The sequence below is a fragment of the Apium graveolens genome, chromosome 1, assembly GCF_009905375.1.
Source record: "Apium graveolens cultivar Ventura chromosome 1, ASM990537v1, whole genome shotgun sequence".
Classification (NCBI taxonomy): Eukaryota; Viridiplantae; Streptophyta; class Magnoliopsida; order Apiales; family Apiaceae; genus Apium; species Apium graveolens.
In genome coordinates, this window is record NC_133647.1 from 133,634,173 (window position 1) to 133,643,828 (window position 9,656).

Consider the following 9,656-nt stretch of genomic DNA (forward strand, 5'->3'; position numbering starts at 1 on the left):
TTTATCATTCCTCACACTCTACTGCCTTTATATTCCTTTCCACTTCAGTTTCTTTTTATTTTCCTTTCTCTTATCATTATTTCATGAACTAACACAACATAAGTATTGATTTCAAACATCCCGTCATTCTGGATTCGTGTCCTCAGAACGAATCTTGACAACTTTTATAACTTAGATTCATAATTTATCATACTTGTCTGCCTTTGTTCTGACTCTAAAGCTTTTACACTATCTCCATAACCTTGGGAATTACTTTCCCGAAAACAATTTACTGAACTCAAATCAGTTTATTATAATCTCTTGCTCCGTGCCTTCCTTGGCCTTTCACCAGCGGGTGGTCTCTCTCTTGGGAGGGTAAGTGACAAAAACAGTCTTTTGTGATTCGTCAATCATTCAGAATCTTAAATGATTCCTCTATTTCCTTTAGCCAGGCTCTTGCCTCGACTAGGTCAACCTGTTCCTTGGAACTCTGAGAGCTTAACGATTTAAAGGTCATGAAAGAATTTCCTGCCGCATTGTTTCCTCAAGGTGGTGGTTGGGGATAATAGTCTAAGTTCTTTTTTAGACAGGTCCATGAATTTCCGTATAGGAGTACCGTCTCGGGTCTCCTTATCTCGCTCGACTTTTGTTTTCTTAGTCTAAATATTTCTTCCTACTCCCCATAATTGGGGTCATCTTTTAATTTAAAATCCTCATTTTTCACTTTATTATGTTATGGGTTCTTTCTATCTTGATGGCGACCTCCCTGACTATCACGTTCAGGGTTTGCTCTAAATCTTATTCCTCAAACTAGCTTTCATCTAAGATCTCATCTTTAAGCTCTTGAACATTTGGAACCCAAATTCTGTAGGAATACCTCATTATTCCCTTATCATCTTTCTCGATATTAATCTTTTATCTAATTGTTGGCTCTCTGCCTTCGTTCATCACTTTTTCTGGCACAATCTGTTCTTTTCCAATAATTTGAACTGTATTGCAATCTCAAACAGCTTTTCGGTACCGGCTCCGGTTACCTTCACTTCTATTTCCATTTTCTCAAAATCTCTTATCAACTCTCCCAAGAAATTATCATCTTGAGTCTCTCCTTTTTACTAAGGGCATCAGCCACCATATTGGCTTTCCCCGAATGATAAAGAATCTCCCAATCATAATTCTTGATTAGCTCTAACCGCCTCCTCTGGCGTATGTTGAGCTCTTTCTACGTAAAAATGTACTAGAGCTCCTATGGTTTGTGAATCTCGCACTTCTCTTCATACAAGTAGTGCCTCCAATCTTTGGGGCAAAACTATTGCCATGAGCCCAAACTCATAGGTGGGGATATCGAATTTTATATTCCCTTAATTTTCTTGACGCGTACGCGATTATCTTGCTGTGCTGTATAAGAAGCACCCAAATTCCTTATGCGAAGCGTCAATACAAATCACAAAATCTTCTTTTCCATCCGGCAATTCCATCATAGGGGCCGTCACCAATCTTTGCTTCAGTTCTTAAAAGCTGTTCTCGCATTTCTCTGTCCATTCAAACTTCTCAGCCTTACGAGTAAGCCGCGTTAAAGGGGGCTACTATCTTTACAAACTTGAATGAACCTCCGGTAGTGATCGACCAATCCTACCTCTGGTAGTCGACCTAACCATGGTCATCAATTCATCAGTGGTCCTTTATCCAATCTTGTCAGGATCCTCCATGGGATCCTCCGCAACAACTATCCCTTCTAGGACAACATCCTCAACCGCTACATCCTCAATATCAACATCATCCGGTCCTGCATTAGGACACTCTATCGGATCCACAATCTGATCTCCAATTAGTAATAAAACATCATCGCGCTGTTGCTCCTCAACCTCAGGGTTCGGAGTCCCGCTACCATATACGATAACGAACTACGCTCCTATTACGATATTTATAAGGTTTCCCATAAGGGTTTTAACTGTTAGTACTACGTTAGGTAGTCCGACTATGAATTTGGCAAGAGTTCTTATTATCTTAGTAAACTTATTATCTTAACGTCACATCATCTCTGAGGTTTATAACGCTTAGCTCTGATACCACTTCTGTAACACCCCCAGATCCGGGGTCGGGGATCCGGGTTGTCACGAGTTCCATTTCCCTTAATAACACCCAATCTTAATAATTACTCAACTACTCTGTACTGTGACCCCACAATAAACACACACACCACACGTTATAGTCTCAGAGATGAACATCAAAAAAATAACCACAAGTCATTTTATTCCACAATTATATGCCAATACACCTTAAAAGGTTTTCTGAATAAATTTACATTTCCTTGCCATTATTACAATTCATAAATATACATAAATCTGGTACATCAAAAGTTGAAAGCCTAGCCTATTGGTAGTTCCTACCTCAGCTACAGCGACATCAACACCTATAGGAAACTGCGGAATCCTTCCTATCCGCTCGCGAATTGGGAGCTTGGTCCTGTTCATCTTGTCTATCTGATGTTGTGTGATGAAAGAAGAAAGCAAGGGTGAGCAGCAAGCCCACCAAAATAATATATATATAATGATTAACAATATATGAGTCTTCTTATAGTACTCATGAAAGTCTTGGTCAAAAGAAATGAACCAAGTTTGGTATCTTAATGCGATGAAGTCGCAAAATATTCAGTATATATACATATATACTTTTCAAAATCTTGGAAGTCCTCTTCCATGCATAATACACACAGAGTTCCAGTGTATAACTGTATAAAAATATCGTTGCAAGGTGATCTCATATATCTAACCTTGTCTCAACGTTTTTCTGAAAATCTTTGTCATGCATAAGATAATCATTAACTAGATATAAGTTTAAAAGATGAAGTTACAAGATACCCCAAAATACTTATATCTTTCCCAAATACTACTTGAACTACCCCCGTTCAAGTTATAATCAGTTTCAAAGTTCATCACCCAGATGAGACTACAAGATAAGACTTGAATAGATTCAATCTTTGAAATATTATTGAATGAAATAAAGTTACGAGATACTTTATTTAGTCCCGATATATATATATCCACATATATATCTCTTAAACATTTCCTGGAACCTCTGTTATGTAAAGTATGAACAGAGTTTGAAACATCCAATGAATTTTGGAAAGGAAAAGAATTTTGGCATAAACCAGATATCTTGCTGATTAGGAAAAGATACCAATAAGTAACCTTTTCTACTGTAGATGGATGAATTCCTCACCGGTCATCACCCTGGCCGCATTAGGACCTCGCGCTAGACCGTTACCCGGCCACTCACGTGTTGATGGACTGCCACCCAGCCACTTACACTTTGATAGACCGTACCCCGGCCTGTCGCTTATGCCGACTCAATTAGATGGGCTTACTTCCCGAACATTGGGCAAGTAATCAATTCATTTATCAAAACAGCAACCTTGTTGCGAATATAAAATACACCATAGAGCCGGATCCCTCAGGTTTTGAACGAGTATTTAAATCCCCTTTAAAAGGAAGATCTTAAATATAAAAATGAGTTTTGGGATCCGCTCTAACTTTTAAAAATCATTTTGAAGACTCGAAAACACTTTAAAGAGTGTTTGGAGTAATGCTGATTTAATGAATTAAATCAGTCCCAATATATTTAGAAAATGTCTGAATATTATTATTTAAATAATATTCCCATAAAGAATAATCTTTATACAAATAATTGAAGTAGAAGTTGTAAGACTTATACTTGAAATGAGTATTAAATAACCAAAGATATACTTATATGAAAGTACTATCTTTATTTGAATAATCGAAAATAAGTTTGATTATCGAAACATTATTCTTTAATAAAATAAAGAATATATCTCAGCAAATAATCGGAGTCATAGATCCTCAAATGAATATTCAAATAATATTCATTAAATAATATAAACTGAGTCATAAGCCCTCGAATGAATATTCAAATATTATTCAATAAATAATATAAAAGAGTCATAAGCCCTCGAATGAATATTCAAATATTATTCAAATAATAAAATAAAAGGAGTCATAAGTCCTCGAATGAATATTCGTAATAATATTCATTAAATAAAATAAAGTTATCGAATAAACCTTATTCGATTAATAGTTTTAAAAACTATATCAATATATATATATATAAATATATATTATACTCGGGAGCCTCGCCTCCCGGTTTAGAAATATGTTCACCTTTTATCCCCTATACTAAGGGTAAACTCAAATACCGCTTATCTCTAGCATAGGTATTATGCAACTATAAGCATTTGAACCAACAGATATATAAATCAAGAATATGAAATAGGCATGCATATATACCATATCACATGCTACAATATATCGCAAGAATTTGCTAATAACCAATATGCATTTATCGCAAGATCATGCATATACACATATACATCACAACAACAGTTATACGGGTAGAAAACTTGCCTGAGCGACTGGGGGTTACGAATGGCTCGGGACGAGTCTGGTAACCTATAAGCAACAAGTAAGTTGGAATTAAACCAAAGTCACTTGTAAATCTATACTCTAACCAACTCAGACTCTAACGCTCGTTTTGCGCTTACTGATTTGCTTAAGTCACCCGGGTACCCTCGGCTCCACCATTTTTAATAATTTAACCTTTACGAGTTTTAAGGCGATTCCTTCGCGAGTGTCTTACCAACTGCCTAACACACTTACCATAAATGTTTCATACATTAATTAACCCTTTTTGGTATTTAACCTATGTTTCAAAGTAAGGCGAGGGGAAAAGTTTCGTTCGCGAAACGCCGTTACTTGAAACGGTCGTTTCTCCTAAACCGTGCATCGGAATCGAACGAACTACATATCAAAACGAAGCTCGTAACATGAGCTATCTAGACATGGCAATTGTCATAATTTAGCAGGGGGTTCTCGGGTCCTAATGTTATGCACAAAAACAGTCTAAAGAAAATCGGACGTTACGACGGCTATGTTTACGCGATTTCCAATATTTTAAACCATTCAAAACCATCCCAAATCAACCTCAAATCCAACATACAACCAACATCCATCCTTATCACATCATAACAACCCCAACCAATTCAATTTAATCATTAATACTTATGCCTAAGCTTAACTTTAATCATACTTAAGTTCTTTTAATCAAAACAACAACATTTACCAATCCAACAACATCCCAAAACTCACTAATCTCTACATACACAACCATCAAGCCTCTCATGAACTACAATACTCATATTATGCTCTTAACATTCAATAACAAAGCTTGTTTAAGAGATTATACCTTCCTTGAAGCTTTTTAACACAACACAAGAACTTTGAATGCCTAAAGAACCTTGATCCTTGCTTGTATAACCTTAATCTTTCATAAAAATTCAAGAAAACTAAAGTTATTTCTTGAAGGTTACTATTCACCATCTTCTTCCTTGATTTATTGGAAGAGATTGTGAAGGAATTAGGAGCTTAAACTTATAGCATATCCATATCTATGTACAAGGAAGCTTAGATAATTACCTTGTAATTTAACAATGCTTGGAACTTGATTTTTGATTTTTCATCCTTTGAAAAAGATGAAAAGCCGAGAGCAATGCTTGAAGAATGAAAAATTTTGTGTTTGCTTTGATTTGTTTTGGCTAGCTAGGTTGTTTTGGTTTTGTTTTTTTGGTTAATTACCCTTCTAACCTTGAACTTTGTGTGGTTTATAATCATCCAACAATTCCTTCCTTTTTTGTCATGCCTATGTCACCTTGCACATGTCATAATGCTCCCACTTGTCCACACCTTGTGGTTTGATGATGTCACAATCCCTGGCTTCTTGTACAAGCTTGTCTCTTGGTCACTTATTTGTTTTACGGTTCGCTTATCTTTCGTTCTCGTTTATCGTTTGAGGGATCATACCCGGGATCTTATTACTTAGGTTCCCTTAACCTTTCTCAATATATTATATTCCTTTTATGATCCTCTCCTATAATCCTTTAATTTAAATCCTTTTTTATCCTGTTACCTTTTTCTCAATTCTTTCCGTATCTAGTGGATTTCCGGGAAAAATCAAAGTGTTCGGAATTGGATTCTGACGATCTTTACATACACTTATATACCATATAGAGTACTAATAAAATCTCAGAATATCCATAACAGAACCCCTACATAGTGTGGCATGAAAAGTTTTCTCGTTCAGCAAAAACACTATTCATAAGGGTTTTAAAATTTCTCAAAAATTGGGGTTATTACATTGTTGAACTTCACACTTTGTGATAGTCCGATCAGGAAGTAACTGCTGATCATCTGGATAGTCTTAAAGCTATAAAGAACAAACATGATGGTTCTGAATTTAATCAGAAGATCGATCTTACTCTTATTGTAAAATGATCATGTTCAAGTTCTTTCACTTGATGAATAGATGATCATGTCTAAAAAAGAATTGAAGTACATTAACTATTTGCTAAGAGTTGATGTGACGCCCTCCAAACCCGGGGTCTAGATTTTGGGGTCACTCGCCAATAAACCATGATAACATAATCACAGCGGAATAATATAATAAATATGACCCCTTGCATGCAACTGGATCGATCACAGGGTATAGTATGGAACGGGCACTAATACAAACCAAACGATATCACAAACCATAAGTCTAATTAGTTTTACAACTTATTCAAATTTTATTACAAACCTCTAGACTAGCTAAGCGTCCCAAACTGTCTACCTGGAAAAACACACCAAACTATCTACAAGCACACAACTTCTGGCTAGACCTGGAACTCAAGTTTGCCCTGGCCTAACTGAAAGAATCAGGATATGAAACAAGTATGAGCGAAAGAAATGCTCAGCAAGCAGTATATAGCTTATGATTTAGAATAACAACAACAATATATCTGATGAACAAAACCAAACCACAATACCTGAACAATATCAAAAACTGATATATATTTGATAATAAACAACATTTACATATATATTTTGTTTTGGGATTGGAATCCTCGAACGACGGTGTGTTGCCGCCGGTGATCATCCGCGGAGCAACACCGGTATACCAAAGCATATCCAACTAAACAAAAGGTACCCAAGGCATATATCGGCCTAGCAAGGTGTTATATCCTGTATAGCACATAGCTCACGCTGGACCGCCGCCACGGCCTGTTACGCAACCATCCAACCCATAAAAAACAATTTTCCGTCAAAGGAGTCAAATCAAATGACATCCTTAACCACATAACTCCCCATTTCTCATTGTCCAGAGTTATCTCAACAACCAATGGCGAAATAACCAGAACAATTAGTTATTCGCTAATCTCAATTCTAAGCTTCACTGTATAGAGTAATTTGTAGCAAAATGTAAAAACATTTAACTATTCTGAACTTAGAATAGTAGAGAAATTGAAAGAATAAAATTCAGGGTCAATATCACTTGAATGATAAGTGAAGATATTAATACTTGCATAATATGATTCGAAATAAACGTCACTTGAACGATAAGTGAAGTTATGGTACTTGTCTGGTATGCTCAATAACTTCTTACTATTACTCTGGCTTATAGCTGATGGCTACTATCTCCGTCTAACACTTGACCACACTCCTTGCTACTCGATTCTATAACCAAAAGGACTATCTTAATTGATAGAACCAAACTCAATCGACGTAACTATACATCTTGACAGCTACCCGATCGTTTTATAACTAGCAGGGCATTTTAAAACTGTAAACAGGTAGCATACATATCACATAACACGTGATCATGGTATTCATATAACACGTAATCACATAATTCATGTAACACATAAGTCAGATCATTATGTCTCAGTGCGTTCAGAATTAAAATCAGATTAATATTAGCATTTACTGATCGAATACCGACTCAAACTGATACACAAATCAAATGTCATTGCAATACAAAAGAAAATAATACTTTTAATTATTTATAACTAAAAGTATTATTTTAATTATTTATAATATTTATAATGTCATTGCAATACTTTTAATTATTTATATTTAAAAGTATTTTTATTGAAAGCATAATAATTTTCTGAGTCTATACGCGTTCGTTTCGTATTAAACGGACGAACGGTTTAATTATTCTGAATAAAATAAGAAATAAATAGAATTAAATCAATTAATAATAATATTAATTGATTATTAAATACCAAAATATAATTTTTAAAAACCTAAAAATATTTTTTAGAAAATATTTGAATTAATTATAAATAATTTACATTTATTTAACTATTTATAAATGAAATTAATTGATTAAATGATTTTAATTAATTAATTTGATTCATAAATAATTAACTAAAATAAATTATAAATAATTAAATCAAATTAGATTTTTAAAAATAATAAAAGAAAATAATATTAGGATTTTAAAATAATTAAGTAAATAATTTTTAGGATTTAAAATGATAAGTAATTGATTTTTAAAATAACATAAATGATTTTTAGAAATTGGAAAAATGAATTTTGATTTAAAATTAAAACAGAAATGCAAAAACAGAAATTTAGAACAGCCAAAGCAAGAAAACAGATCAAAGGGCGGTGGGGAGTGGCCGGAGGGACCACCGGAGTTGACGAACACGTCGCGGGAAACTGGGTTTTCCAGAATCTGGCCGACGTCCGGCCAAACTCCGGTGACCCCAACACCCTCAAATCGAGCTGTTTTTTTATTCGATTTCAACATCAAACCATTCCATACAAACCCAGTTATGTGTTTCTGCAGTCAACCTCCATCCCAGATTTCTCAATCGCCATCTCCGACCAAGAACAGTCCCACATCCGGCAACCCAATTGGAAAACTCCGATTTCGACCAAACCGCCACAAAAAACAACGTTACTAGCATCAAAATAAAGCTGGGATCATTTGCAAACTTACTATATCATCAACTACTAACCCAAATTCAAGAACAATCAGAAAAATTGAATCAAAAAACCCAAAACTCCAGAACACGATTTCAACAATCCGGGACTAAAACGATGCAACCAAATACATAAATCGATCCTAAACATCATTCTAAAGCTACTGGTAACATCCAAATCAACCAAAAATCATCACAAATCAAAAACGATTTCAAGAACAAAAATATAAAATCGATTTTAATCATCAGCTCACCTCAGTTTGTGATTTTGGTACCAAAAGATCCGCTCTTCGAGAGGATTGGAGTGATTACAAGAGCGTTAACAGAGGTTCTATAAATCTCTCAAAATCAAGGGATTTGTGTCAAGAACAAGATTATACCCCCAAAACTGTTCTTAAATTTCTGGAAAAAAAATGAAAAAAATAAATATATCTGTTGGTATTTATATTTTTACAGAAATTATACCCCAAAATAAATTAAGAGTGTTTTTATCCCTAAATTACAATAATTAAGCCCCAAAATAATAATTACGGGGAATAATTTTAAAAATAATTAAATACAAAGTTAATGTCAAAATTTCCCAAAATATGCGAATAATTAAAAAATGCAGAAATACTGGGTATTTGCAATACGAAATTTTTTATAAAAATAGAAACATAGATTTTGTGGGGTTTAATGTCCCGATGGGGTCTCGGTCCGCTGATTTTTGGAAAACAAAGCGATACTTAAATTAACAGAAAAACCCGAATACACTTAAAATACATTCCATTGCACATAAACGAGATAAAATAGGTACATTGATAAAGACGTAAATAAATACCGGTCCAAATTACAGACTGATTCATATATTTGTAGTTTAAAC